The sequence below is a fragment of the Dipodomys ordii genome, unplaced genomic scaffold (genome assembly GCF_000151885.1).
Source record: "Dipodomys ordii isolate 6190 unplaced genomic scaffold, Dord_2.0 Scaffold97, whole genome shotgun sequence".
NCBI classification, from domain to species: Eukaryota; Metazoa; Chordata; class Mammalia; order Rodentia; family Heteromyidae; genus Dipodomys; species Dipodomys ordii.
The window spans coordinates 2,290,918-2,300,513 of record NW_012267313.1 but is presented as its reverse complement, the minus strand read 5'-3'; positions in this window follow the sequence as shown (position 1 = coordinate 2,300,513).

Genomic DNA, 9,596 nt, shown 5'->3' with positions numbered 1-9,596 from the left:
TCACAGAGCCCAGCCTGGAGCCATTCTCAGGGTTTCTGTTTTTCAATTGATTGTGGAGGCTGCTAGAGGGAGAGGCAGCCTCTGGCTCTGGTTACCCAGTGAGAAAAGCCACTCCAATGGCTGGCACCTGAGCTGGGTGACTTTTCCCTGGATGGAGCTGAGTCTGGCAGGTCACTACGCTGTTAAGCTCTTGTGACCTGCTAAATGACTCGTTTTATTCCAAGGCCTGAGTTGGAGCTGGCAGCTCCTCCGAGCTTTGTCGGTATCCAAGATGGAGATCACTGGTGCTGGGGGGGATGGAGGGGTGGCCTTCCCTCCTCTGTTCCCTGAGCAGGAGTGAGGACTTCAGGCTTCTACTCACGCCGAGTCTTGGATCCTGGGTCGTCTCTGGTCTGCAAGCTGCAGGGTGAAGATGTCTGCTCCTTGTCGGTTCTTGCTGGTGTTGAGTAGAATCCGCTCACCTGCTGCGTCTGGCTTCTTCGTCCCGGACTCTCTGTGGCTCAGGTATGGGTGCCCTGTGGTCGCCGCCGCGACAATGCCGCCGCCGTGGCAGCTGCTGGCAAGCGCTCAGATGTGTCTTCTTGCCTTGGCTTCCCCTCTCTTGCCTAACTCTCTGTCCTGTGATGGCACACTTGGTGTGATTCTCTGGCTTAGGACTGTTCACTGGAACTCTAAAACTGCTTTCTATGCGAGAGCTTGTTCAGATTCCAGCTTCTTCTCCGCCATCTTCCTGGAACCTAACCAAGAACAAGCATTTCAAAGGGGAAAAGTCAAATGACTGTGTCTTAAAACTAGCTCAAATTCTGTTAATAATTGAAATTATCCTAACCGTTCAGAGGAGTTGCAAAATCTACCTAGATTTACATGGAGAGAAAATAGATTCTGTCAATGTGAAGTATTTTAAAAAATTTACGGCTATCTTTAATCTACCAAACTAGTCTTTCATATAAATATTACATGGAAACAGGTAAATAAAATATGTAGGCCAAAGAATAAAGAAGGATACGAAGATATAAGATATAAAATTTAAAAATGAAGATACTACTACTACAAGTAATTTTAAACTACAGATATATTTCATAGTCTAGATATATGATGTGAAATATTTAAGCAAAATATACAACATATTGTTGAAATAATTGCAATCGTGGACACAAAGCAGTCTTTACTTTTGATGCTAGTTCATTGGAATGGAGGTCTCTAGAAAAACTTGCCGGACAAAAGGGATTTTGTCCCTGTCTTTTGATATGATTTTTCTAGTCTTCTCTCCTTTTGTCATTCAAAAATATTTCTTCTCTATTCAACAGAATTTACCTTTGAAAAGTCAGGGACTTAGAATACTTTATTATTTTTTTTCTCCATGCCTTTCCTATTTCAAACAATACAATGGCTTTGTAAAATTTTTTGTGTGTGCTAAAAGCCATTCTAGTCTTCAACCTCCATTTCATTTTGAGAACTTCACACAATAGGTAGAAAAATTCTCTATATGATTGTCATAGTCATTGTAACCAGAACTCTTTCTTGATTCTTGATATCTTCATCCATACTTCGTTTCAAACCTTCACTATCCTCATCTAAGAGCAATTGTTCATTAAAACTATGCAAATTACTTAAACTTTGTGTTGTCTGCTAGAGAGGAGTGGAGGGGAATATGGGGTCTGAACAGGGATAATGAGAGAATAAAAACCACCAGGACTTTAAATGTTAAAATCCACAAAATATGCAAAATGCCTTGAGGCAATGTAATATCACTGTCTCACAGAAGGCAGAAAATTACTAAGAGAAATTTAAATGATGTGCTGGAGAATGTCAAATGCATTTGGAATGGAGCTTTGGATTTTTATAGGAATTGAATACACATTTCAGTCATTAAAATGAAACACTCTGAAATTGTTTCAGATTGAACTTTACATAGGCCGAGGAAGAAATTACAATTAAATATATCATGCCAAGTTTTTAATTTATAAAATGAGACATGGGGATTTCTCAAAAGGAAGTAAAATGCAAACTTTTTTTTTTTGCTAAAATCCTTGTATTACTAGTGTATTAAAAATTTGAAACCACAATTGCCCTTCCTAATCCTGCCCCCTTAGAAGCTATGAAAATGCTCTAGGGTTGACCTCTGGAGCTACTAGAAGGTGAAGTATAACTGGAAGCAAACTGATAGCAGTAGTTTGAAGGGTTTCTTCTCCATACTCTTCACTTGCTTCACCACATCCTCACTACTGGTGTTACCTCAGGTGTTACTTGGTTGTCACATTCTGTCTTTCTGTTTCTGAACCCACTGTAATTCTGCTTTTCTGGTTTTATTTTTCAAATACAAAGATCCTGCCTTCTAACTCAGTCCATTGAGTTGATGATGTAATTGTGACATTCTTTACCTGAAGCTAACCATCCAAATAGCTAACAAGAGGAACTAAGACACATTCTGGGAAATCTCAGGAAAGATTACCATGGACTGGGTCTATGTGATTCCTATTCATATATAAGCAAAATCTCAATGACAATAAGGACCAGCTGGATTTATCAGATAGTGAAAATGGCAACAAGAGCAAGCAAAAATAAATCTGTGAAGATCCCAAGTAAAACCAGTATTCTTGATTATAATGATGTGAACTTTTATCTTCAGTTGCCTTCCTTCTATACCAAATCATAAATGTTTTCTTTCAGTTTGTTCTTTTCCTTTATCTTTTCTGTTCTTCATTTATTACCTCTGAGTGTCACCGGATTAGAATTTTCATATTAACATGCATTTTTTTCCATAACACAATCTACACAACAATTAGTGATTTATTGTTGTAATGCAAATATAATTCCTTCAATTAGTTTAAAATATATCTATTGTTACAATTATGTTAGAATATGGGCATACAATATAATGACATTATGTATAAAAAAATTTTCTTGTTTCTATCCATCTTCTTTGTTTCAGTCCTGCCTTTCTTCTCTCACACCTCTGATACCCAGAGTATTTATTGGTCTTTGTCATGTTGTAACAGGGAAAATTAAGAAAATATTTTAAGAATAATTTAACCATATTGGAATTTGCATGATGAAACACAATGTCTGGTGATAGGGAGTCCAGACATTGTCATAGCAACTCTGTGATTCTCATTTCCTTCAATAATTCCTTTACTTTAATAGGTTATTTTAGAATAGTCTTAGATTTATAAAAGAAATTATAAAGATAATGTAGAGGATGACTATATACCTCTGTTTCCTTTATTATTAAGCTCTTCTGTTGGTATACACATTTGTTACAACAGATAACTATGTATCATTAGAATGAAGCTAAATAGCCCAATTAATCATTTCAAATTAGAGTTATTGCTTTGAGGGAAACTAAAGAACAACGTGACAGAGTCACTGAAGTTGATACGTGTTATGAGGTATGCACTAGAGATGTGGGTTAGGAAGACCTTTTAAGAAGATGGATGACCTTTCAACTTACTACACAGTGATAATGAGCAGTACCAACTTGAAGATCTAATGAAAGACTTTCCATTCCAAATGGTAAAGAAAAGACCTGAGTTTGATTTGTTCAGAAACCAAAGCCAGTTGTGTGGGGGAAAGAGCCAGGTGAAATGTGGTTGGAGTGGTATGCAGGGCCACATCAGATCATGCAATGCCTTTAGAGCATGCGGAAGACTGAAGATTTTATTTCAGTTGCAAAGCAATGAATTGGAAGATTTTAAATGGGAAAATTGCACTATGACTTACGCAATTAATGTCTATCCTATGAGCTGTGTGATGGATTTCAAGGAGGTGGGAATGGAAGCTAGGAGAGAGGAGATGACTGAAGGAGACACATGAAAGCTAACAGTGACTTGGCCTAAGGCAGGGGATGTGGTATGAGAAGTATGAGGATTCAGCTAATATTTAGATAGTAGAAAAGGCTGTATTTCTTGATGATTGTGTATGAAATAAGAAAAAAAGAGAGGCTTTGTTTGTTAGTCATAGTGCTAAGATAGTCTGTATATTCCTGGTACTGGGTCTTCCATCTTCATTTCAGTGGGGCGGGAATTCAATAGGGTTGCCTTGACTCAGCCTTGATGTGGTGGCCATCAGTCCAATGGTGGCTAGAACAGAAACAACGGAAAAACTTACTGTACCTCTCTGTCTGGATCTCTGAATCTGTATCTTATAAAGCTTATGGTTTCTTCATGTAGTCTCTCTGCATAAATTCATTTGAGCTTCCTCATGGTATGGAATCCATAATGTATTCAACCCACTTTGCCCCCCAGCTACAGAGGACAAGGCTGATGCTGAAAACATTCAGCAACTCACACCTGCTGCCAGAAGTTACTCGGTATCATTTCTGCATTATTAGATTGGGTTTGAAGGAGTTTTTGTGAATCTCAAGCCTACCTGGAATCTTGAGATGGGAGAAGCAGGATCATAGAACAAATGTGATGGCAGTCATCTTTGAAAAATTCAGTTGCCACAGAGTAAACTCTGACCTAAGATGGAGTCAAATTCTTATCCCATGGTAGCATGGAACATGGACTCAAAATTCCACCATTTAAATCAGATACACTAACCTCAGGTGGCTGGATCTGGCCTTTTGAGTATTGTTGTTGGTGTGTAGTGTAGACATATTGGACTAAAGGGAGTGGAGGTCAAAAAAGTGGAGCTTGTGCTTAACATGCATGGACTGGTTCGATTTCTAGTACACACACACACACACACACACACACACACACACACACACCCAAAACACGCTTCCTCCTCCCCTCAAAGCAAGAAAAGAATCCTCTTACCTCCCCACAGACTTCAAATGTGCAGTAGTGCCAAAGAACCACTCAAGAAAGTATCAACCAAAAGGCCCAGAACTGTCCTGCTCTGAAGCAATTCTGGAATCCAGTTAGGTGAGCGCTTCAGTTAGGTTTCATGCCCACTCTCTCGGAGCTGTTCTCTGTATTGTAGCTCTTCCCTTGTGATGCCTTTGGAGCCATCTTTTTAGGTTCCAGTAAAAGTCTTTAGTGGTTACAGTTGATTGGTTTCTTCTTGCTGCCTTCTGTCTTTACAAGTTCAAGAGTCCATGGGCCTATTTCAATGTTGAATGTTTTTCTGGTAGAATTTTTTGGGGAAAATTGTACCCTTTCTGTGCATTAATTTATAATCGAAGGCATGTGCACAGATCTCTTCAAGATACATCTTTTTTTCTACCTTAGATGTACCTTTCAGGATTCTTAGTCACGATGTCCTGAAGGTTCTAAGGCCCCTTTATTGAAGTGAAAAGATCTGTAAGGCATGTCTTCATGCCCTTCCTGTCTGTCGGAAAAGCTTCTTGAAGCTATTCCAGACAATCCTTTGGTCACATTTTATATTTGAGCTTTAGTATGAGATGCTGTCTTATTCTGGGAACTTCTCTAGCTGTAAAGACTATTTTCTCATTTCTGTACATATTTTTTAAATTCCATCCAAAACTTGAATAATTTGAGGGACTATTTTTCCCTCTCTTTTTATTGTAGGCAGCTAGCCGCAGCCAAGTAAATAGTGTTAACACTATGCCCAGATAATGATAGATCTCATCTCATGTTCATTAGATATATTATTTTCTGTGTGTCCTCAGATGACAATATACTTTACTTTGTTAATGTTATCTAAGAGTAAGGGTCCATTCCTCTGTCCAGCAAAGAATCAAGACGTAGAGGTATTGTAAAGCAGAAAGTTTGATTGAAAGTAAGAATACAGACTCTTTTAGGGAGGGATGGTAGAGATGGAATCCAATGAAGTCTCCCAAGGAAAGAGGCTTTATGCTTTATTAGCCACTTTCCTACCCCAGGACATGATTGATCAGTGAGGGACCACACTGAAGAGTGTACCTCTCATTGGTCCCTGATTCTGGGCATGAGCATGGAAGTCAGCCCAATTACTCAAGCCCCCTTATGTATGAGGCATTACGTTACTACCAAGATTCAAGATAAGGGAAATTTCATTCCATTGTTTGAAGGAGAGGGGAAAGGTATAATAAATCAAATTTTCTGCCTCTCTGTAAAAGCACAGAAAGTCTTTCATTGGACATGTAAATAAAAAAAAGAAGATGAAGAAGCTACTTAAAAAAAAAGCACAAAACCAAGCAAACAAACAAGGCAAGAGCCTGTGGAGAGACAGTCACTGAATTATGAAGAAATGCAACTTACAAATAACGGACATCTAACACAAAATTTGGCATTTTTACCATTCACATATCAATAGCATAAAATAGAAATGCAGAACTATTACTACTGTAGCACAGAGAAAATTACTTTCTTAGGATGACGATGATCAAGATAACTTGAACATGATTAGTATGAAGGAAGAAACCACAATTCCAAAAGAGGGAGTGTGCTAAGACAGAGGGGAGGTATGGAAGTAAGCCCTGCTTAGTACAGGGCTAAGGTAGGGCTGGGTCCTGGGCTTACATGTTGCTGAGAAATATCATTGTTAACAGGGATGGCACAGTGGGGCAAAAATATCTGTGTAGAATACAAAACCTTGACAGGATTGGTTAGGACCAATTTATGACAGTAATACTGTTAAGTAGAGACCAAAGCAGAGGAGACAGCAGACTGATGAAACTTCTCAGTTTCTCTCTTAATAAAAAGATCAGACTTCTGAATACTAACTAAACAGTTTTATTGCTGGTTAGAAAATCACTTACCTCTTATAAAACTTATAATCACTTATAAAACTTATCTCTCCAAAGGATCTAGCTAATAACGTGATCAGCTGAAAAAATAAAGCAGATATTTTGTTCTAATTTTGTATAATTCATCATGCTCATTACTTAGGAATATGTATACTGATCTTCAAAACTAAAGAAAGTTGACTTTTTATTGCCTTTCCAGTTAATATATTCTGAGCAACGGTGTTCACTAGTATGGGGTTATTACATTTCTGACTGCTGGTAACTCAAACATTCAAGAAGATAAGGAAAGTGACAAACCTGTTTTCACTCTAGTACTATTATAACTCTTTACTGTCAAGAGAGTCAGGCTGTTTGGCTTTTATTCTGTAAGAAACTGTCAGTTGATAGGCAAAACTTCAAGAATAATTAAAGAAATAGGATAGGTACACTCTCCTGGGAAAATCACTCTGTTGCAAATGTATTTAAATGAATTCAGTATCCTTTCCTTTTAATAATGCTTATCCAGAAGAAAACATTATTTTCTATTTTGTTATGGCACTCAGAAAACTATGATGTCTCTTTAAAAATAAATTATAGTATAAAAGTCACAGAAACTGATTGAAAAGAAAAAAATCCCAGGAACATTCTCCATGTGCTTCCTTTTGTCTTATGTGCACTTAAAGTATGCCAAATAAATCCCAGAATACTTACTGTTACCTAAGACTGTCTGGAAGTATCTCACCCCATCTCTTACTCAGAATGCCAGGAAAAGAGAACTTGTTTTCAGCAGGGATTGGCTTTGGTAGATGCTACAGGTTAATTCAACAGGTGTTGTGGCATCTGTGTCAATCAGGGACAACTTTTGGTCGCCTAGAAATACTGGCCTTTCTCTTTGGGAAACCAGACTTCGACACTTGGATTAGGTTACAAATGAATGTCAGTTCATCTGTTCACCTCACCTCCTCCTCCACAAAAACAAAAAATGCTAAAAGATAGGTGGGTTTTTTTCCCCTATAAACATCCAGTTTTGAGAATTCTCGGGGCTGTAGTGTTTGTGCTTAGAACTGGAGACTGGATGGTAGAAGTGTTTGAAGAACTGACATGGAATAGCCATCTGATTAAGCAATTCCATCAAAATATTTCCCATGCATGGGGACACTGAAGTGTTACATTATCCCAGTGAGCTCTTTCAGAAATACCTAAAGCAAGACACATCCCCTACAATGTACCTTTAGAAAGAAAGAAGGAAAGAACAAAAGGAAGGAAGAAAAACCAAGAGTTAAGGAGTGTAAATCACTTGCTTAGGGGCTGTCTGGAACTGGGTGATTCGAAGTCTATGATGCTACTAATATGCCATGTTGGAAAAGAAGCAGAGGGAAGGCAAGATGGAATAAAAACAGCCATTCCTGAAACTATTCATCAACATCATTTAATACCTATTCATTTAGTGCAATTTACCATTTAGTACAACATGGAAGAACTTAGATTTGCATAGCTCATTTTAGTTGTTTTCAAAGCAGGCAGTAAAATGAAATAGAAATTACTTAAAACCAGAGTCAAAAGATTTAGATTTTATTTTACACTTATTACAAGCAAGCTCACTAAATACGGATAAGCTACATAGACTCTCTTTTTTTAATGACAAATAGAGAAAACAAAGATTCAGACGGCTTTTGATTTGTGGTTCTAATATTTACTGATCCCTAAATGTATGCTTGCTTTGTTAAACAGTTCTGAAACCTTGTAATGATTTTAATATTATATTAGCCTAACTGGAATTAGGTACTCTTATTTCCATCCAAGACAGCAGGAAATCTGTGACTGGCTTAGCTAGGTTTAGTAATATCAAAATTTAAGACTTTACCCTTTTTGTAAACAAACCAGATCACAATTAGTGATCTCTGCAAATGTAAAGGCTTAAACTTATATCAGCCTCTCTGACTAGAAAATGGGAGTAAGAAGCCCTTCATGGATCTCTTCTTAGCAGAAGATCTAAGGTTCTGATGTAGATAATGATCCTTATCATCAGCCTCTCTGATCAAAGCACAGCTCATTGTAGCATTGTAGGATGCTTCTTCACATGAGCTTCACAGGCCATAGTTGCAGCAGCAGCAGCAGCAGGAGGAAGAGGAGGAGGAGGAGGAAGAGGAGGAGGAGGAGATGTTATATGTGAATTTATTTTTAATACTGAGTGTTCTTTGAGTTTTTTCCCCCCTTTTCTTTTCTTGCCAGTCATGGGGCTTGAACTCAAGGCCTGGGTGCTGTCCCTGACCCTCTTTGTGCTCAAGGCTAGCGATCTATCACTTGAGGCACAGAGCCACATCCAGCTTTTTCTGCTTAGTTTATTGGGGATGAAAGTCTCGTGAATTTTTCTGCCCAGGCTGGCTTCAAACCACAATCTTCAGATCTCAGCCTCCTGAGCAGCTAGGATTACAGGCTTGAACAATCGGTGCTCAGCTTCCTTTGGAGTCTTAAGTACTTAGTTTGGAGTTAATGATAAGGTGCACTTTTATGCAGGAATTAGGATTTATTTAAGAATATAGCTGAAGAAGCCAAGTGCTGTGGATTAGATGGAGGTTTCCCAAAGGTTCAAGTTTTAAGGTTTGGTTCCAACAGTGGCACTACCCAGAAGTGAACTGGGCTTTGAGGAGATGGGACTTAGGGGGAGGTTCTTACGTCTTTATAGGCACACCGCTTAAAGGAATTGTGGGATCTAGCCCATCATATTTTGTTTTTCATTTCTTAGCTGATGCAGTGAGCATTTTGCTCTGTTTTACACTTGTTGCCATTCTACTGAGCACCCTACCAAGGGGCCAAAGCAAAGGGTCTACTCAGTTTTGTACTGGAACCTTCCAAACCCTGAACTGAGTAAGCTTTACTTCTTTTTTTAAAATTTAATTTAATTTTATTTGTGAACATACTGTACAGAGGGGTTACAATTACATGGGCAGGATAATGCGTACATTTCTTACCAAGCATTGCA